The sequence below is a fragment of the Neoarius graeffei genome, chromosome 10 (genome assembly GCF_027579695.1).
Source record: "Neoarius graeffei isolate fNeoGra1 chromosome 10, fNeoGra1.pri, whole genome shotgun sequence".
Taxonomy (NCBI): domain Eukaryota; kingdom Metazoa; phylum Chordata; class Actinopteri; order Siluriformes; family Ariidae; genus Neoarius; species Neoarius graeffei.
Window position 1 is genome coordinate 74,031,119 of NC_083578.1, and position 21,913 is coordinate 74,053,031.

Consider the following 21,913-nt stretch of genomic DNA (forward strand, 5'->3'; position numbering starts at 1 on the left):
GTGTGTGAGTGAAACCTTGGATCAATCATAAGCAAAATGTCCTGTATACATTTCATATCAGCAGATGTTCTTAACAAATATCAGCATTTATGCACGACACAGAGCGAGATGTTCTTTACGACAATTTTTAAACAAAGACCCTATGTCTAGTCTAGCAAAGAAGGTCACACAGTAACTTGGTCAAGTTACACAGGAATAGTTTAAAGTCACTGTTATAGTATATGTATTAGTATATGTAATAGTTTAAAAATAATAAAGGATCTTAAGCTAAAGGATCTAAAAAGCTAAAATATTAAAATCAAGTCTTAACACATGAATCACCTTGTGCAGCAATAAGGCTAATATGAATCACATTCTGCAGCTATAAAACTAACATGAATCACTTAATGCAGCTTTAAATCTAACAATTCAACACTGAAGAGACTGATTAAATCTAACAATCCTTTCCTCTTTTCTTTCTGGCTCTTCTGTCCTCCTCTCATTTAGCTGTTGAAAATCCAAATCTATGGGGCACTGAGTGCTATTCATGCCTCTTTTTGGCATGATTGAAACGTGGAGATGTATACTCATCACAGAAAAACCATAAACCATGATCTGGCCGCAAATTGAAGCGTCATGGTGCCAGTGCAGCAGCAAAGTGATTGAGGGCATTTGTTGTGATTGTGGATTTCCCAGGGGTATTTCCGGTCTGCTGGAGTGCATCATGACAGCAAACTGGCCCAAAACACTGATTTTCCTTGATAACAATGCCCCAAACGTTGCAAGGTAGGAATCTGACGTGATTTTTCAGTGCGTGTTGGAGCAAACAAATAGTGTGTCAGCATGAAATTAAAGCATGTCGGCCCCGACACGCAAAAGCACTCTGGGTAGAACACTGCATAGTATGTCAAATCTCTTATTTCAGAAAAGAAATTTACTTTTTCATGATATGGGCCCTTTAAACCATTACATGAGACCTTCTCTAAATCTGATTTGTTTCTCAGCCTGATCTCTGCAGCTTATACCCTCTTTGGAAATAGTGTCCCACTTTGTAAATAAAAATATCCAACATGCGGTTAATATTTGGGTCACAGACCTGGTGTTGGAAGTGAGATGTAAAAAAAACTAAGATCTGTTGCACTAACTTCAACCTGAAACTATCATGCAGAGATGGGACCAAGTCACACATGTGCAAGTCTCAAGTAAGTCTCAAGTCTTAACCTTCAAGTCCCAAGTAAGTCCCAAGTCTTTTTTGTCTTGGGCAAGTCAAGTCACAGGCTATGTCAAGTCAAGTCAAGTCCTATAATAAGTCAAGTCCAAGTCAAGTCACCTTAGGCGTATTGGCGTAATTTTAGCAGCAGAATATGAATTTAATACATTGAAAAGGCAATACATGAGTAAATGTCAGTAAACATCCCTGGCACATGTGCCCAACCTGTTAAATATTTGCATTTTAAATACTCATGTTCTCATGTTCAATTCATGGAATAAAACAAAACAGTAATAATATCACAAAGTTATTTATTGATGGCAAAATTGATTGCAAGATTGAAAGCCAACTAAGTTTCTCACATTGTCATCAGCCAACAAGAAAAATAAACAGAGAATTGGCATTCTGTTATGTGCGTAGTTAAAAGAGGGTAGGACGACACCTTGGGTTAACAGGGGCATAAGCTCCTCCAATCTCTAATCACGTCAGATGAGATGATTATTATTAATAAGATACACGTGGAGAAACCTGAAGTGACTTCGATGTATGTTTGCGCCAGTAAAAAAAACACCCAAAGGATAGAGAAATGTGTCAGACATAATTTAGGTCTCAAAAAGAAGACCTGTTCGCCCGTGCAAAAGTGACATCATCTTACCCCATATGACAAGCTACAGAGGTGTGTGCAAAAGCACTCTCTCCCTCTCCGAGGCTGCCTCAGCCTGTGCGGAGCGGGGACATATAGAACGACTTTGGCGCGGGAGTCTTGGTTCCCGCTATAATAGATTGTTACGAAAATAAATGTTAAATGAAATATGCATCCCGCGCATTCCTTTCCACAGGAACTTTGCTCACAATGTTTCGGTCGTGGCTAACGCACTGTCCTCCTTACCACAAGTGCAACGTTTCGGGAACAATACGGAAAGGACAGTGCGTGGGATTCATCTTTCCTTGAACAATTACCCAGAGACTTTTTAAATTACCTCACTGGGAAATATCCAATGCACCTGTTCAGTTACAGAGTTGTGCTCTCTAAATTGTAGTCATTCAAACCATTTGTTTTGGCGGCCTGGTAGCCTGATATACTAAATGTAAATTCATGGTTTGGATGACTGCACAATTTATTTTCGTAACACTGTGTTACAGCGGGAACCGAGACTCCCGCGCACAGTCAGCCTATTTTGCAGAGTTTAGTATTGCTGCTAGCCTGTATTCAAACAGCGAGTGGCATGCCGGTGAATCCAAATCGTGGCGCTTTTTTCAATAGTGCATGATAGGCAGTGGGACGGAGTTTTCTTTTCTTTTTTGATCGGGTAGTGTGACGAAAAAAATGTGCAGGTTGCTGCACTGCTATTTCAAACAGCTATGATAAACTCCCCTGCCTCTATGCCCTATGGACAGTCTGGCTAATGTACACGAACACACATGAATTTGTACTGCTCATGAACGTGTACATGTTCACAAGCTGACCATTAGCTTAACCCTGAAACAGAACAACAGGGTAGGAAGCTGCTTATGTTATTCAGCATCACGACTGCAAAGTGCACAATCAACTTACTACTACTGATATACAATATCATTAAACTTGACGTAACTACATTGCTTACCAGCATTCACATAAGAATTTCACAATAATAAACTGAATCCCTAGCTACATCTGCAACGGCTAAAATCCTCCTACCGCTCACTCTTGTGGCTAACATTGGCTAACGAGGAGTTTAGCTGCTATCACCAAATAACAACACATTAATAAACTTACTGGGCAGAATGGATCTTCAAATGCCGGACGAAATTGGAAGTCGTGGTCTGGCTGTCAGAAATCGTCACGTTGCAAATCTTGCACTGCGCCGTTCGTCGTTTACCTTCTAGGCAGTAGCCCTTGAAGCCGAAAGTGATTACTCTTGGGATGGCTGACATGATGATATGATGTGAAATCTGTGAACACATCGTGGCATGGGGCGTGGTATATAGCCCACGCAGAGATCGTGCCTGATGGACAGGGCGGTGACAACGGCAGTGCAATCAAAATTACTGAAGTATGTGCATATTACATTTTATTTTCACAATAAAAACATGATGGAAATAACACTCAAGTCACTCAAGTCCCGAGTCTTAAACTTCCAAGTCCGAGTCAAGTCTCAAGTATTTTCATGTTTTGTCAAGTCAAGTCAAGTCACAAGTCATGAAAACAGTGACTCGAGTCGACTCGAGTCCAAGTCCCCGAGTCTCAAGTCCCCACCTCTGCTATCATGTACGTTGCATTAAGCAGAGCTGATGAAACTTTGTTTCACTTCATGTCATCTAGGGTTTGGGTGTTTTCCCCTTTGTTATAAGACAGTTGTCGTCCTTGAATGAGCTTTGAAATCTGTATGGTGCCATGCAAGGCAAGGCAAGTTTATTTATATAGCGCATTTCATACACAGTGGCAGTTCAATGTGCTTTACAGAGGTAAAAGTAAAACAGTAAACAATAGAAAATAAATTACATAAAATAAAGGGGGAAGAAGAGAGAAAGTTCAGTAAAAACAGAATAAAATGGAATAAAAGTTAAGTAAAGTTTAAAACATGCAAAGACTGTAAAAGTTAAGTAAAGTTTAAAACCTGTAAAGATGATGATATTTATCAGTTAGCAGAAAGCATCTGAAAACGGCTTGGTCTTTAATCTAGATTTGAAGCTGCCAACAGCAGGAGCATTTTTGATGTCCTCTGGCAGTTGGTTCCATAGCTGTACTGCATAGTAGCTAAAGCTGCTTCACCACACTTTGTTTTAACAACAGGTTTTACCAGTAAATTTTGCTGCTGCGATCTGGTAGATTTGATTGGGTTAGGCCGCTGCAACATATCAGAGAGGTAATTGGGCCCTGTACCATTTAGAGATTTGTACACCAGCAGCAATGCTTTAAAGTCAATTCTGTAGCTTACTAGAAGCCAGTGAAGGGACCTTAGAATTGGAGTAATGTGCTCTTTTTGTTCGTGTGAGAACCCTAGCCGCTTAGCCTAGTAAACTCGACCCACCCGCCTAGCGGCCAAAAATATTTTTGCCTACGAGTGGGTCTAGCCTCGCACCATATCAACAAAACACCCCGGGCATCAAATCGTGCCCGCCAATCACAACGCAAGGTTTTTGTTTGGATTCTTTGGGCGGGCTTTTGCAGGAGTGACGACAAAGCTGCGTGACGCTGGAGAAAGCACAACAGGAAAGATGGCTATGGCTAGAGAACAGCGCTCGTTTGACTCCGCTTTGGAATCAGTTTTAGAAGAATTAGACTTGGAGTTTTCATTGAAACATGAGCAGGAAGAGGCTCTCCGCTCATTCCTTTTCAAGAAGGACGTTTTCGCTGTTTTGCCGACCGGCTATGGCAAAAGTCTGATCTACCAGCTGGCTCTGCTTGTAGCCAAAAGGATGGGGCTAGTTTGTGCAGTACGAAGAATTAATAAACAGCTTTGAAACATTTACTTTTTGATTGTTTCTTATTTTCCCATTATTTTAAATTTAAGGGAAATTATTTCACCAAACACCACTAAATAAAAATAAAAACTCAAAAACAGTTTAAGCAAACCCTTGAAAAACACTTGGAAAAAAAAGAGTTAAGTATGTGGTACAGACTCCAAACTTGTGGTCATTATCTCCAAACTTCTTAATATCTAGAACCTGTTTATTAATTAATATGCATTTTGAAAAATTATTTATTTCAAGGCCTCCCCCACTGCTTTCTGTCGCTCTGACTACGTCACAGTCACTGTTGCGCTGATTGGTCAGAGCGTTGGCCTATACGCACAGAGACCGTTTGAAAGACAACGGGTTGTCCCTACCCACCCCCTTCGGAAATGTCTACGATCGAGACCAGACTAAATATTCACATTTAGTCTGGCTTACCAGGCTACTAGCCACCTCATTTTGAACCAGCTGAAGTCGTTTGATGGTCTTTTTTAGCAGGCCTGTGAAAAGGCCATTGCAGTAATCAACCCTACTAGAGATGAAGGCATGTATAAGTTTTTCCAAATCATTTTTTGACTCAAGTCCTCTTAGTTTGGAAATGTTTTTAGGTGATAAAATAACGATTTAGTGATTGCTTTCATGTGACTGTCAAAGCTTAGGCTGCTGGGCCATAGAAGGTTCACGCTGCACGCTGCATGCTGCACGCTACACGCTACACGTTCACGTGAAGAACCGGACCCTGGGCCATTAAACTTCATGCTTGGATGTTCACGTGTTGCGTCTGTTCTACTTTGACCGAGTAACCAACAATACGGACTCTTCGGATGACGACGATTGCCTCATTCTGCTTTTACTGAGACAGAGGAAGAGAAAAAGGAACAGAATTTGGAGCCGAGAACACTTCCTTCTGAGAGAAACCCGTGGTGAATTTCACCGAACATTCTATAATCTGCTTGACAATCCCGATGAAGAACTATTTTTCAATTATACCATTCAATTATATTTTTTTCTGAAGTTTTCCCCTGAAAGCATAGAGTTATCTCCCTAGACCCGTTCTGATTGGCTGGCGCGGCGGTGACCGCATGCATTGACTGGAATTTCCATCTTCACGCCTAGAAAAAAGTGTGCATGTTCATTTCACGCTTCACGCGTGAAGTGTGCAGCGTGCAGCGTGCAACGTGAACGCCGTTCTATGGCCCAGAGCAAGTCATGCTACGTTTGTCCACTTTTCTTTACACGCGTGTAGCGTGTAGTGTGCAGCATGCAGCGTGCAGCGTGAACCTTCTATGGCCCAGCAGCCTTAGCTTGTGGTCAATGAAAACACCAAGATTTTTAACCATTTCTTTTGTTTTAATCCCCTTTGTGTCAAGAATAGTGGTAATCCTGAGTCTTTCATCTTTTTTCCCCAAATAGAATTACCGTATTTATCCTAATAAACGCGCCCGGGCGCGATGCAAAACATGAAGGGGGAGCGTCAATTTCGACCCTTAAATGACAAAAATCAAACATGACAAAATCATCGGAATTTAAAACATTTATTTTGAAACACATGAAAATACAGTTATATGTCCAAAAAGTCAATTAAACAATGTCCAGCTCGCTTATAAGGATAACATTGGTAAACTATTTGTAGTGACATCACAATTCACGTCATTGTCGATGTTTATGAGCTCACAAAACAAAATGTCGTCCTCAAAATGATCCTTCACCGCTAGTTTTAAGTTAAAGGTTGTAGAACTGGCAGAGCAGAAAGGCAAACACTTAGCTGCAAAAACATTTAATGTTCACCGTAAATGTGTACAAGAGTGGTGCAAACAAAAGGTACGTCTCCACCCGTATTGATATCCGCAGCAGAGTGAATGTCCGTATTTTATACTGTCCATGTTTACTAACGCGATTTCCGGTAAAAAAAAAATCAGTGGTAGAATTGAACGTCTCTGTTGTGGTTTGTTGGATTTAAAGTTTGTTAAATGAAGAAAATGGTTGGTAAATACTATTCTAGCTCTGAAAATCGTGGAGGCGCGTCAAATAGGGAGGGCGCTTCTAAAAGGATAAATACGGTACTTCTGTTTTATCTGTGTTCAGCTGAAGAAAATTTTGTGACATCCAGTTGTTGATTTGGTCGATACACTGGTAGAGACCTTCAAGGGGGGCATAATCATTAGGTGATAGAGCAAAATAAATTTGGGTGTCATCTGCATAGCAGTGATACAAAATTGAGTTGTTCTTGATAATTTGTCCAAGTGGGAGCATATAAAGGTTGAATAGTAATGGTCCAAGGATCGACCCCTGGGGGACACCACAGGTCAAGGACGTTGATGTTGAGGTACAATTTCCCATGGTAACAAAGAAGCTTCTATCTTTTAAGTATGATTTTAACCAATTGATAACTTTACCAGTCAACCCAACCCAGTGTTCAAGTCTATATAGCAGTATGTTGTGATCGACAGTATCAAAAGCTGCACTGAGGTCCAGTAACACCAGGACCGATGTTTTGCCTGCATCAGTATTAAGACGTATGTCATTTATAACTTTAATCAGTGCTGTTTCAGTGCTATGATTGGCACGAAATCCTGACTGAAAGTTATCAAAACAGCTGTTTGATATAAAGAAGGCAGTTAATTGATTGAAGATAATTTTTTCAAGGATTTTCCCGATGAATGGTAGATTTGATATTGGCCTGTAGTTGTTCAATACTGAAGCATCCAGATTATTCTTTTTAAGTAGGGGCTTTACAACGGCTTTTTTCAGGGACGCAGGAAAAATGCCAGTCTCTAGGGATGTATTTATGATCTGAAGCACATCTGTAATTATAAGGTGAAGAACAGACTTAAAAAAGTTGGTGGGCAGAATGTCCAATTCAGATGTTGAGGAACTGAGATTTTGTACAGTTTTTTCAAGAGTCTCATAATCAATCAAACAAAATTCTGACATTGTGTTGAAATTGTCTGTCTGTGTCACTGGTGATTGCAGCTTTTCAGTTATTTGCAACCGAGATATATTATGAGCAATATTCTGCCGTATTTTATCAATTTTACCTTTGAAGAAGGATGCAAACTCATTGCATTTATTAACTGAGAGAAGTTCAGGTGCTAATTGTGGTGGGGGATTAGTTAGCTTCTCTACTGTTGAAAATAGCACACGGGCATTGTTCATATTCCTGTTGATGTTGGAGAAGAAAGACTGTCTTGCTTTACCAATTTCATAATTATATTTACAAAGCATCTCTTTATGGATTTGATAATGGATGTGAAGTTTAGATTTGCGCCATTTTCTTTCAGTCTTCCTACATTCTCTCTTTAGCAATTTAACAGCTGGGTATTGCTTCCATGGTGCTTTCTGCTTGTCATTGACTCTTTTGATTTTGAATGGAGCAATATCATCCATAATTTGGGTCATATTTAAATTAAAAATTTCCATTAAGTCATCTACAGAGTCTGACATTTTAGTTGAGATCCGAGAGAGAGCTTGCTCAAAGAGAACACGTGTTGTCGTTTATGACTCTCCTACCCATAGTCGTTGAGCTGTTCTGAATGTGAGGGGACATAGAAACATCAGAGAAAACACAGAAATGATCAGATAAGGCTAGGTCAACAACAGTAGTAGAAACAGTAAGACCCTTTGTGATAACGAGGTCAAGGGTATGACCACAAGAGTGGGTCAGCCCCTGTACATGTTGTACTAGGTTGAAGTTGTCAATAAGTGCAAGTAGTTCTCTGGCATAAGTGTTTTCAGGATTATCTACATGCAAGTTAAAATCCCCAGATATAATAAGACAGTCAAACTCTAAGCAAATGACTGACAACAGTTCACCAAACTCTTCCAGAATCACTGATCTCAATAGTCACGTGACCGGAAAGTACACAACCGCCATCTTGTCGGTCAAAAACACCGCTGAATACTGCTGCACTCGTGTACAGAATGGATCAATTTCAACCGACAGACTACACGGCTCATTTTTCTAATGAACAGATAACTAGATATATGTCTAAAATAAGCGATCTACAGATTAGTGACCCTTATGGCTTACCGGACGGAGTTTTCACGACCGGATTTTGAACTGCCAGCGGAATACCCAGACGTGTATAATTACCTCATTAACTTTCCCTCGCTGTTCAGTGGTGAAGCACTGCGTGCCTATAAATCTCTGGACAGTTATCTTTACAGAAATTCAGGATTTGTCAGCGACTCAGATGTGGCATCTTGTAAACAAGAATCCTCATTGGATGGGTAAGTCACTTAAGTATTGAGTATAGCACTGACCAGCCGATTATAGAATAGAATAAGGTAATTCCAGCTGTAATTCCAAATCGTCTGTCTTGTTTACATGGATCTGGCATTGGAGAGGTAGAGGCTTAGCAGTGGAGGTTTGAGTGGCTGTTTTCTGAGCTTAGTCAACAGGCCGGCTCTGCAGCCTCGCTTTTGCTTCCGCTCCCGGCGCCACCTCCTTCACTTTGCTTCCGATAACAATCCACGGAGACCCCGCTGGTCTTGCTATCTCATCCGGAATGTTGTGCATGCGATGGAAATCGCTACAAACCGTCATTTTCTGCTGGAAACCAAAGCCCAGTAAGTCCATACGGTTGTAGTGGATATTGAAGTCCGGTACAGACGAACAACACGCAAAAATGCACACAAAAACCATAAAAAACGTGCACAGGTAGGGAGAGCTTGTAGCCGCAGCCGTTGTAGTAGAATTGTATATAGTAGGGTTTTCCAGAAGAAAAGGTAGAAGTAAAAGCAGAAGTAGAACCAGAAGTAGAAATAGAAGGCGGAATATGGCGTTTGACCGACAAGATGGCGTCTGTCACAATCTGGATCGGCTGTGACGTCACATGCAAGTGCTCCATACTCAATATGATCACATTCTGTGCAGAATACCCTGCCTGATTATTATCTCACTTCAGACGTTCATTCATAAAAAATACAATAAGACAAAGTTGGTTCCACTTTCATGAGAATGCATAGGTGACTATTGAACAGGGAATTTCCTCAATTTTACATTTAACAGAAGTAGACTTTGTATCACATTTACACCACTTTCATGGCAGTGCTTTTCCTTTTGAAAGAAAATGCCTGTGTGAATATACACTTGCATTATACTAAGCCCTTGAATACATAAACCTCATTCAGCATCATGAAACAATTTGGTTATACTGATAGAAAGTGATACCAGAAGGCTGGTGAAGTCTTTATCTGCATTGTCTTGAGCACAGATGTTCCTCCCATGGCTCACAGAGCATCTGATATCTTCTCCATCTTTAGCTGACTACAAGTTTTAGAATGCTTCTAGAATGGCTGCAATCTGACTGGCCCTTTGCATATCTGTGTATTTGTGTTTTTAGTTTCCAGTTGGAAAATCAAACTGTCAACACCATGAGTTTTAAGAGCAAGATATAGTCACTGGGTTACACAAGTTCATAGTATTTTGTCTAAAAATTATTTGTAACTGTAATGTGGTTGGTTATTTGCAGTGTCAGTCACTCTTCATGTGAAAGTGGCCGCCACTTGGCCATAATTGATTAGTGTCAGACTCAAGTGAAAGCTAGAATTGGCTCGCTATATTCGACCAAACTAGATGATGGAACAACACTATATATAAAATTGTTTTCAAATGCAGCCGTGGGTCACAACTACACCTTTTGCTATAGAGAAACCAAAGGTGTTGCATCTGCTCTTGCTAATTCACACATGTATAGCAACCACAACTGACGTATTTTGTTTCCCTTCCACAAATGTCATGCAAATCAGGAAATGGAAAAAAAAGAAGTGTGAAACATTTGTTAAACTGCTCTGAAATATGAGGTAGGATATTTTACTGACATACAAAGACATTTTACAATGTTATATTTATATCTTCTTTGAAGCAATCTACTTTTTGTAGTATTACTCTGGTTAGCTTGTAGTTTCTGTTGGTCTTTACTGCCTCTTCCAACAGTGTCTGGTTGATGCTTTCACATCTTCGGAGTTCTTCCATCTCCAGGCTTTAGATTAGCTGAACCTTGCTCACCATTTCTTTATCCAGTACATACAGATGTTACACTTCAGAATACAGTCAGTCAGTCATGTTTTCAGATCAGCAAATACCAATGTAGGAAGCTGTGTACATTGTGGAGAAAGCTAAAATAAAATCTTTGGGGAAGTGGCACAGTCAATATTCTATTCAGGACTTAGTTATAGCTATAGTTTGTGATCATTCTCTACTTTTGTCTAAAGCTTTATTAGTAGAGATTATTTGTCAAAGGACCAAGCCCCTAAACCTGTACTAGTAAATGCAGACTCGTATTACTCACTTCTATAACTATATACATACATTTCCTAGTATATGGTTTTGGTCACTCAAAATAGGTCATTAGTATTTCAATGGAATATAAAATGGATGGAATTGTAAATGAAGATATTATGGAGATGAATATTAGATGAACGGCTGATATAAATGGTGGGGCTCTGCAGTCAATGTAGTACCACTCCTCAAAGGCACAATAGTTAGTTCCCCAGGGTTCAGTTCTTGGTTGATAAATAAATATGCATTTTTATACCAAAGCACAGTTGAATGCTTGAATATGACTGGTCAGAAGTTGTACATTATTTTCAAAACGGTCGTTAACTGTGCAATAATTTAATGACTTGAGTAAGGTTTTGTTATTATTTGCATATAATGACTTCTATGCCAAAACAAACACATTTAGAATATTCGTAAAGTTTGTTGAAATAAATATTTTCTTAAAATTAACACCTCTACATTTTTACCAATGATCATGAGGTTAGTTGTTTCAGTTTCAGTAGCAGCAGTTGTACCTTGTTTATGCAACTATAATGCTAATTAAGTTTAAGTCTAGTAGTACCAGATAAACTTTTCTGTGTAAAATTAAGTTACACTCAGCTGAGACATAAGAGATTACCTGTAAAGAATTACACAAGAACAGGAGATATGTTCTCACCCAAATGCAGAGCTTCTTTGAAGAGGTGTTTGTGGGTCTTCGTATTCAGTGAATGTTTGTGCAGATGAATCTGAAACAAAAGTAAAATGAAATAAAACATTGCTACAATAAGCAATTCTATCAACAGAAACTCTGTGATAAACTAAGCATAATATCTGAGAGCAAAAAATGTCAGCAAAAGGCTTCTATATAATGAATGCCTGAAAAAAAAAAAAAAAACAGTTTTAAGCATCCTAACTCCCCAGTATAATGGGGTTTACTGAGATCTTTTATAGTTAAGAGCGAAGCACACCAGGTGGTGAATGGCTCACAAGTGGAACTCTGCAATGTTTTCAGCAAGTGGAAAATAGGTCAGTCATACCACCTTAAGCAATATCCTATCCAGAGCAAATGTGATTGTGCTCGTTCTCAACCACAATAGGCGATAAGCAAGCTAGATAAAACTGATTCTTAAACCACAGGGCTTTTTTTTCTTTTTTGAGTTTTTGTTTTGAGTCTTCTGCCTCTGCGGGGTTTGAGGCACCTCTGACCTTCTCCCTGCGGCTTGTATCTTTTCACCTGCTTTGGGGTCTAAATCATAGACTTTAAAAATAGATGGACAAAGCCTATGTCACTCATAGGATTTCTGAAGAGTGGGTTTGAAGCTCAAATAAGGAGGCTATGGGTGTTGCCAACTTGGCAGCACCTGACTCCACCTAACTTTCAGCTCAGCTATAAATGGAGAAAGGGGCGGGGATAGTATGGCTGGAACACGCCTGCTAACGTTGAAGCTAACACGCTAGCTATGCAAGCTAGCTAACAAGCTACTGGCTAAACTAAAAGAAGCCGCTCCAGAAGGTACAGACCATAACCTCAACAGCTAGTTAAAAAAAAAATCACCGGGCATGTAACCATCCGACAAACGTAATTGATCAAGGAGTGTCATCTTTTCAATCTTAATTGTTAATAAAAGCAATATTAGCGATAATATTTTCCCCTGATAGCCTAAATAACTAGCATTAGCTTGGTTAATAGATAGCTTGCTAGTGATATAGCTAGCTATGAGTGTTTGAGGTCAATAGCAGGTACTGTTAGATGGTCAGTCTATGATGGTCACAAAGCACAGTGCATTTAATATGAAACAATTGACCAAACCCATGATTTAGTTAAGAGATGTCTGTCTTGGTGAATGATTGACTGATGCTATGCAAATCTTTATGCTAAATGGATTGAGTGGCGGCTACAATTATTGACACCTTAACGGCCTTTTGGCCATTGCAAAAGTAGAAAAGACTTTCAATACGTAAATTGTGCATGAAAAATTACTCAAAATTCCACTGGAAAAAAATGAGTTGAGTGCCAATTACGTAGCGTATCAGATCACGTGACACCTTTCCAGAATTATCGACACCTTTGTCCACAGTTACCGACACTGTTCCACAATTATCGACAGCCAGATGATTTTTTTTTATCATCAGTATGTGGTATTAAGTTAGCAAAACAGTTTTTATTTAAAATTTGTTTTACATAGGCTTATATTTAGTACAGGGCGGGCACGGTGGCGTAGTGGTTAGCACTGTCACCTCACAGCAAGAAGGTCCAGGTTCAAGCCCCGTGGCCGGCGAGGGCCTTTCTGTGCTGAGTTTGCATGTTCTCCCCGTGTCTGCGTGGGTTTCATCCGGGTGCTCCGGTTTCTCCCACAGTCCAAAGACATGCAGGTTAGGTTAACTGGTGGCTCTAAATTGACCGTGAGTGTGAATGGTTGTGTGTCTATGTGTCAGCCCTGTGATGACCTGGCGACTTGTCCAGGGTGTACCCCACCTTTCGCCCGTAGTCAGCTGGGATAGGCTCCAGCTTGCCTGCGACCCTGTAGAAGGATAAAGCGGCGAGAGATAATGAGATGAGATATTTAGTACAAAATATCTTTTATATAAATATATTGATGTTGGTGCTTACGTAAAGGAGGAAGTAATTGTAATGTTTGTAAACTGATAATGTTTAACCTGGGTCAGAAAATCTTTTCGTTCCACTTTAAGTATTTTTGTAGATCACATTTTGTTAATCATTCGTTATTTGTATTAATTTCTAGTTTTGTAATTTACCAGTAAATGTCAACAGGCAATTGACATTGTACCCGCATGAAAATCCAGGTCAAAGGTCGCATGTCATTCCTCAAACCAAAATATAAAATGTTTACTGATATTGTAATATGTGGTAGATATTTACAACAAACTGAAAAAAAAAAATTCTAAATGGAATAGAAAAATCTGAATATTTCAAGCATGTAATTTTTTATATGCTAGGAATTTAATTATTGTCTAATTCTATTTATTGCAGTAGGATTCCACTCTGTAAACATTCCATTCTGTTATGAATCAGAAAAAAAAATTATTATAAATCACAGCACTTTAATTTTTTTTAAGTACTTCATCTACTTCAACAATGTTACACAAAGATTGACACAACAGTTGTAAATGTCACTTAATTCCACAGGGTGTCGATAATGGTGGACACCAGTGAAAGTGATCACTGTTATTGACACCTCACGTGATTTCTCAAACGCGTGTTTAGATACAAAACGGCGACTGTCAAATGAAAGAGTAAGAAACAAAGTAGGTTTCGACAAGGATATCATGAAATATTAGTGAATTTGAAAAGTAAAAACATGTCCATGATCTTTCCACCATGCTTACCTGCGATGATAACGTCCAGGTTTTCCTGAAATTGCTGATCATGCTAAAAAAAAAATATTCCATCTCAGGTAACGAACTGTGTCATCAGATGACATGATCAAAGAATGAGGGGGGGTCTTCAGGTTGATTAATCATCTTCTTCTTTTGGCTGCTCCCGATTAGGGGTCACCACAGCAGAGCTTTCGTCTCCATTGCTCCCTGTCTTCCACATCCTTCTCTACCACACCTGCCACTTTCATGTCCTCTCTCACCATATCCATGTATCTCCTCTTTGGCCTTCCTCGTTTTCGTTTGCCTGGCAGCTCCATCCTCAACATTCTCCTTCCAACATGCTCTGCATCTCTTCTCAGGATGTGTCCATACCATCTCAGTCTCATCTCTCTTAGCTTCATTCCCAAGCTCTCCACATGTGCTGTCCCTCCGATGTGCTCGTTCCATATCCTGTCCAACCTTGTCACTCCCATCGCAAACCTTAACATCCTCAACTCCGCCACCTCCAACTTTGCTTGGTTCATTAATCAACTTCAGGTTGATTAATGAACCAATAATAACTGAAACTCACCTCTTTAAAATTGTTTTTTATTAGTTATAATACATAGGGCCAAATTACTCAATTCTGTTTGGTCAATCAAGGAGGGCTTTTTTCTGAAATGGTATTGGCTAGTTTGTTGCTTGGTTACTTGGTACGATGAATGGTATTTGTAATTCCTTTTAGATCAAGCACAGAGTTTTCTTGCATTTAGCAATCAGCTTTTGTAAAGAAGTTTCAATAAAATTTTGTAAACCACTTTCAAAATCCGGGGCGGCACGGTGGTGTAGTGGTTAGTGCTGTCGCCTCACAGCAAGAGGGTCCGGGTTCGAGCCCCGTGGCCGGTGAGGGCCTTTCTGTGTGGAGTTTGCATGTTCTCCCTGTGTCCGCGTGGGTTTCCTCTGGGTGCTCCGGTTTCCCCCACAGTCCAAAGACATGCAGGTTAGGTTAACTGGTGACTCTAAATTGACCTTAGGTGTGAATGTGAGTGTGAATGGTTGTCTGTGTCTATGGCCAAGTTTACATTAGACCATATCTGTCTTGTTTTCTGCGCGGATGCACTGTCCGTTTACATTAAAACGCCTGGAAACGCCGGGAAACGGGAATCCGCCAGGGTCCACGTATTCAATCCAGATCGTGTCTGGTCCGGTGCTGTGTAAACATTGAGAATACGCGGATACGCTGTGCTGAGCTCTAGCTGACGTCGTCATTGGACAACATCACTGTGACATCCACCTTCCTGATTCGCTGGCGTTGGGATCACACACACAGCAGCTCAGTCCCAAATCACTGCTCGTGCGCTTCACTCGCGCGCTCTGTGAGCTGCGCAGGGCCGGAGTGCGCACCCTCCAGAGGGCACTCGCTGTTCAGGGCGGAGTGATTTGGAGCGCAGGAGGAAGCGCTGAGCTGCACTGAGGTTTATTTACACATTTCAACCTCCTTCAGGCGCTTAAACTCAGTGAGAACATGAACATCACAGCCAGGTGTGTTTATCTGCTGGAGAAGGTGTTCGCTTGCCATCCTTCCACTTGCAAGTGGTGAGTGACTTGCGCATGCCCGATATGCACTGGGATCATGTGACGTGCCGTCTAATTAGTCATGTGATTTAGCGTATCCGTGTATTGGCGTTGCTGTGTGCACGCGAATCGTGTATTGGCGTTGCTGTGTGCACACGAATCGTTTTAAATCCGCTGATTCGAAATAATGTAAACAGGGCCTATGTGTCAGCCCTGTGATGACCTGGCGACTTGTCCAGGGTGTACCCCGCCTTTTGCCTGTAGTCAGCTGGGATAGGCTCCAGCTTGCCTGCGACCCTGTAGAACAGGATAAAGCGGCTAGAGATAATGAGATGAGAGACTTTCAAAATCCTCGTGTCGTGTCGCCATGTCATGATGAAAGACACTTTAGAAACTGATTCAAACGTTCAAGATAGTCTTGCACCCTGATTGGTTCAGAAAACATATATGATAAATGTTGTGAACTTGAATGGCTTCTGAAGTATGAATTTGGCCCTATATATTATAAACAAGTAATTGTATGGTTCCTCATAAAATTAAGGATCAATTTCACTCATGATTTTTAATCCTTAATTTTACTTGGCCCCATACGATTACCGATACTAAATCTGAAAAAGTGCCGATAATTATGGACTGCCAATAAGCCATCACTCTATTATTTCGATGTCAAACTCCAAAATGTAATTTTTTTAGTCGCTCAAGCTGTTAAGTTGTTAGTCTGAGCCTAATTTACTGAATGGGAGACCCTGATAAACTTCATCGGAAGCAACTACATCAAAAATATTGAAAGGTAAGTACAATCTAATAAAGCAAATTAAAGTCACTTACAGGTGTAGTAGTGTGTAAAAGTTGTTTACATGGAAAAGCTCTGAAACGAAAATAGGCAAGACTGCATAAATTATTTACAGAAATCCATCACCTGCAGTGAATTTGGCTTCAGTTCTGAGCTAGTGGCTAACAAGATGACACAAACCCAGCTGTCACTCAAATTGGCCCCACCACTCATTATCCATAAAGGTATGGGTCAATATAATTTAAACTGTTGAATTGTGTAAATAAAAAAAAATCACCCCCGTACAGTTGCTATGAAGGGGGAAACTAGCTAGAGAGACCTTCTTCTTTTTGCTGCTCCCGATTAGGGGTCACCACAGTGGATCTTTCGTCTCCATTGCTCCCTGTCTTCTGCATCCTTCTCTACCACACCTGCCACTTTCATGTCCTCTCTCACCACATCCATGTATCTCCTCTTTGGCCTTCCTCATTTTTGTGTGCCTGGCAGCTCCATCCTCAACATTCTCCTTCCAACATGCTCTGCATCTCTTCTCAGGATGCGCCCATACCATCTCAGTCTCATCTCTCTTAGCTTAATTCCCAAGCTCTCCACATGTGCTGTCCCTCTGATGTGCTCGTTCCTTATCCTGTCCAACCTCCCATCGCAAACCTTAACATCCTCAACTCCACCACCTCCGACTTTGCCTCCTGTCTCTTCGTTAAGGGTACGGTCTCCAATCCATACATCACAGCTGCTCTCACTACTGTCTTATACATCTTACCTTTCACTTTTGCTGGGACTTTCCTATCACAAATGACTCCTGAAATCCTTCTCCAACTGCTCCACCCTGCCTGCACTCTCTTTCTCACCTCACTATCGGAGCCCCCATTTTCCTGCACAGTTGACCCCAGGTACTTGAATTCACAAACTAGCTATAGAGACCAAAAGGTTTTTTGTTTTGTTTTTTACCAGGTTTTAAACTGGTTTGTTTTTGCTGTAAAGTTCAACATTTTAATATGGGGGTCTATAGGAATTGACTCGGGGCGGCACGGTGGTGTAGTGGTTAGCACTGTTGCCTCACAGCAAGAAGGTCCGGGTTCAAACCCTGTGGCCGACGAGGGCCTTTCTGTGTGGGGTTTGCATGTTCTCCCCGTGTCCGCGTGGGTTTCCTCCGGGTGCTCCGGTTTCCCCCGCAGTCCAAAGACATGCAGGTTAGGTTAACTGGTGACTCTAAATTGACCGTAGGTGTGAATGTGAGTGTGAATGGTTGTGTGTCTATTGCCGCTTTTCCACTACAAACGCGGCTGAGCCGTGCCGTGCTGAGTCGAGCTGAGTCGAGCTGAGCGGGGCTGTTGGAGTTGCATTTCGACTACAACCGCGCTGAACCGTGCTGGCTGGAAGTGGGTGGACACATTGGGTGGAGTTAGCGAAAGTGGGTGGACGTCACGTGATGTCGTTAAGCAGCGCAAACAGTGACATCAGTGAGCTTTTAAGCGGTAGTCTCACGACCCGGAGAGTAAACAATAAACATGGAGGACATGGAGTCGTTAGTGTTGCTGGTCTTGGTGCTGTGGCTTGTTGTCACCGACAACGCCAACAGATACTGGCAAGAGCGTATAGATGAGGCGAGGCGCATAAGGCTTCATAATTCTCGTAATTCGTAATTATTCTCCTTCCGGGTTTACGGTGTTTACAGATCCCAGCGTGCTCGCGGGGCGTGTGTGGGCATGTGAGGACACTCCTCCTCACCAATCAGTGCACAGGGGAGTGTCTCCTCACGCCCCTAGCCTCACTCGGCACGGTTTGGCTTGCTTCAGCCCCACTCCAAAACGGTGCGAGTTTTAGGGGCTAAGCAGGGCTGAAGCGAGCTGAGTCGTGCTGTTTTTTGGTAGTCGAAGCGCGAGCCGTGTCGGGCTGAAGTGAGCTGAAGCGAGCTGAAGTGAGCTGAAAAAGGGTAGTGGAAAAGGGCCATATGTGTCAGCCCTGTGATGACCTGGCGACTTGTCCAGGGTGTACCCCGCCTTTCGCCCGTCGTCAGCTGGGATAGGCTCCAGCTTGCCTGCGACCCTGTAGAACAGGATAAAGCGGCTAGAGATAATGAGATGAGATGAGGAATTGACTCGCTTTTGGAGCCAACCTCAAGGGACCATTTGATACGTAGGTGTTATGACAAACTCCAGGCCAGCAGGTGGCGATAGTTTCAATTAGAGGTCAGGCGCAATAACCGGAAGAAGAAAAATTTGAATGTACACCGCTGGTATTGTCGTGTAAGTGCAAACTACCCTTTTTTAAAAAAAAAAAAAGTTTATTTGCTAGTGATGGGAATTTCGGCTCTTTTTCGGGAGCCGGCTCTTTTGGCTCTTCTTACTATAAGGAGCCGTCTCTTTCGGCTCCCAAACGGCTCCTGAGATTTTATTTTTGATTTAATTGTTGCAATTAACTAGTTAATTAATTACATTATTATTTATATTCTATCAATAGGATGTTTTCCATTTTATTTTTTAGTTTTTGTAGCCATTGTAAAGCTTTGTAAAGTATAGCAGTGTAACAATGTTCTAGCTATAGAAATAAAACTTACTTACCAATTAATAAACTATTTTCTCACAAACATAATGCAAAACTGTGTTATATTACCAATATAAAATACACAGAAGACATCAACTGTTTATCCTTTATGGCTTTATTTCACACTCTACCTTGAACAAAATGCCACAAAATAAATTATGAAGTATAAATCAGGCCTAAGAAACTATGAAGCAAAGTTGGAAATTATTTTAACAAACACAGAACAATGTGCAACAAAATATTTTATTAAATAAAATATTAAATAAGTATATAAAATAAGTATGTTGTATACCGCAGATTAATCTGGCCATGCCAAGGCGGTTGCCGACCGAACCTGTCAATTTATGAGCGACAATTTATATCATGAGCTTTAGGAATTCACGGCAACAAAACAATGATCATGGCTGTCAAATAGACAATCATCCTTCAGCTGAGCTGAACTCTCTCTCTCTCTCTCAGGCACCTAAGGGCAAAAAACTAATGGCCCTTTTCCACTACCCTTTTTCAGCTCACTTCAGCTCGCTTCAGCTCACTTCAGCCCGACACGGCTCGCGTTTCGACTACCAAAAACCAGCACGACTCAGCTCGTTTCAGCCCTGCTTAGCCCCTAAAACTCGCACCGTTTTGGAGTGGGGCTGAAGCGAGCCAAACCGTGCCGACTGAGGCTGGGGGTGTGAGCAGACACTCCCCTGTGCACTGATTGGTGAGGAGGAGTGTCCTCACATGCCCACACACGCCCTGCGAGCGCGCTGGGATCTGTAAACACCGCAAACCCGGAAGGAGAATAATTATGAATTACGAGAATTTCTGAAGCCTTATGCGCCTCGCCTCATCTATACGCTCTTGCCAGTATCTGTCCGCGTTGTCGGTGACAACAAGCCACAGCACCAAGACCAGCAACACTAACGACTCCATGTCCTCCATGTTTATTGTTTACTATTCGGGTCGTGAGACTACCGCTTAAAAGCTCACTGAATCAGTGACATACAGAGCATCGTGGACGAGTTCGCAGAGCGCAAGGCTCGTCGTATGCCCTTCAAATAATGCGCGCAGTAGGCTATTGATGTTTTATTATGAGCCATGTACAGTATGTCGCCTAATGTTTTTTTTGTTTCTGAGTTACATGTTCGTTTGAAGGACTTAATGTACAAAATAACATAGTTGCACCCCGGAGTGTTGAAATTGGTAAACACAGTGCATTCAGTGAGGTTTGCACCGCCCTCCTTTTATTTCTGACTCTTCCTGTCACCGTTGCAACCTCTGAGCGCTCATTCGTATGCCCTTCAAATAATGTGCGCAGTATAGGCTATTGATGTTTTATTATGAGCCATGTACAGTATCCTAATGTTTTTTGTTTCTGAGTTACATGTTCGTTTGAAGGACTTGATGTACTAAATAACATAGTTGCACCCGGTAGTGTTGAAATTGGTAAACACCGCAGTTGCGGACATTTTGTAGCCTAAAATGATGTTATGATAAGCTTTAATAAAGGGCCCGGTCATTTGCCCCGCCCCCGGCCCGGCTCTGACTTGTTCCGCCACTGTCACTGATGTCACTGTTTGCGCTGCTTAACGACATCACGTGACGTCCACCCACTTTCGCTAACTCCACCCAATGTGTCCACCCACTTCCAGCCAGCACGGTTCAGCGCGGTTGTAGTCGAAATGCAACTCCAACAGCCCCGCTCAGCCCGACTCAGCTCGACTCGGCACGGCTCAGCCGCGTTTGTAGTGGAAAAGCGGCATAATTCGGCTCCCCAACTCGGCTCCCACGGAAGAGCCGGCTCCCGTCGTTCACTTCAAAGAGCCGGCTCTTTGAACCGGATCGTTCGCGACCGACACATCACTATTATTTGCAGAATGCAATTCACAACAGGTTTTAACAACATGCATGTCAGTGCGATGTATATTTACTAATCTTAATAACTTTGGGATGTACGTGTAACAGAGTAGAAAGAGTACTTGGTTAAATTATTTTAATCGCCGATACCGATACTTTTTACTTGAAATGTTATGATCATTGAATAATTTTGTGATTTTGCCTTTTTTAGACAAAGTGATTGAGTATGATAAAACACAGGACAAAGATTTTAGGCAAATAAAAATGTTTTTTATTAACTAACTACAACAATATAAAACAATGTAACAGTATATATTAATAATAAAATAATTCCCTTATCACCTTCTGCTACACAAAATTAAGAAAAAAGTCACTAGTGCAAAACAACAAAAAAAGCAACAATGTAACAAAAATATAAATATAACAATGTCAACAACACAAAAAATACCTTCCATTGCACGCAAATATTTGTGAAAAATAAAGTCAGTAATAAAGTAACAAAGTCAGTAGTGCAAAATAAGTAAACAAAAGCAACAATGTAATAAATATAAATATAGCAATATAAACAACACAACAAAAAATACCTTCCATTGCACGCATATATGTGTGAAATATAAAGTCAGTACTGCAAATCAAAACTACAAGTGGCTCGTAACCTCTGGCTCTTTACGCACAAAGCCCTTCAAGGAAGTATCCCTTGAGGTGCCCTTTTGGCTCCGTTCCCATGTTGATAACAGGTTTTTGTTCAGGAACCGTAACGTGCTTACATTCTTCCCTTTTATTGCACTTCTTCTCTGAGTTATTAACTGTCCCGCCTTAGAGAAAATCCTTCCTTTCTCAGTCAGTAGTGTTGTTCTTTTGAACAGCTCCTAGGCATGAACGATGAGAACCGAGTCTCGAGCTGGGGGAGCCGTTCTTTCTGTCGTTCTTTTTCTGTACTGTGTTTCAGATGAAA

The 21,913-nt window shown here is 41.2% G+C and overlaps 1 protein-coding gene across 3 annotated transcripts in view; it reads left to right on the top strand.

Moving 5' to 3' along the window:
* Positions 1-21,913, top strand: part of LOC132893289 (tumor necrosis factor receptor superfamily member 14-like) — a 62,512-nt gene that overhangs the window by 19,562 nt on the left and 21,037 nt on the right. The window contains exon 1 of one of the 3 annotated variants that reach the window (XM_060932255.1): positions 10,408-10,429. The exons of 1 other annotated variant lie outside the window; for it this stretch is intronic. The gene's annotated coding sequence lies outside the window, so the exon portion shown is untranslated. Of the gene's footprint in view, positions 1-10,407; positions 10,430-21,913 lie in introns of those variants that run through there. One more of the 3 variants, XM_060932253.1, reaches the window with a different exon arrangement.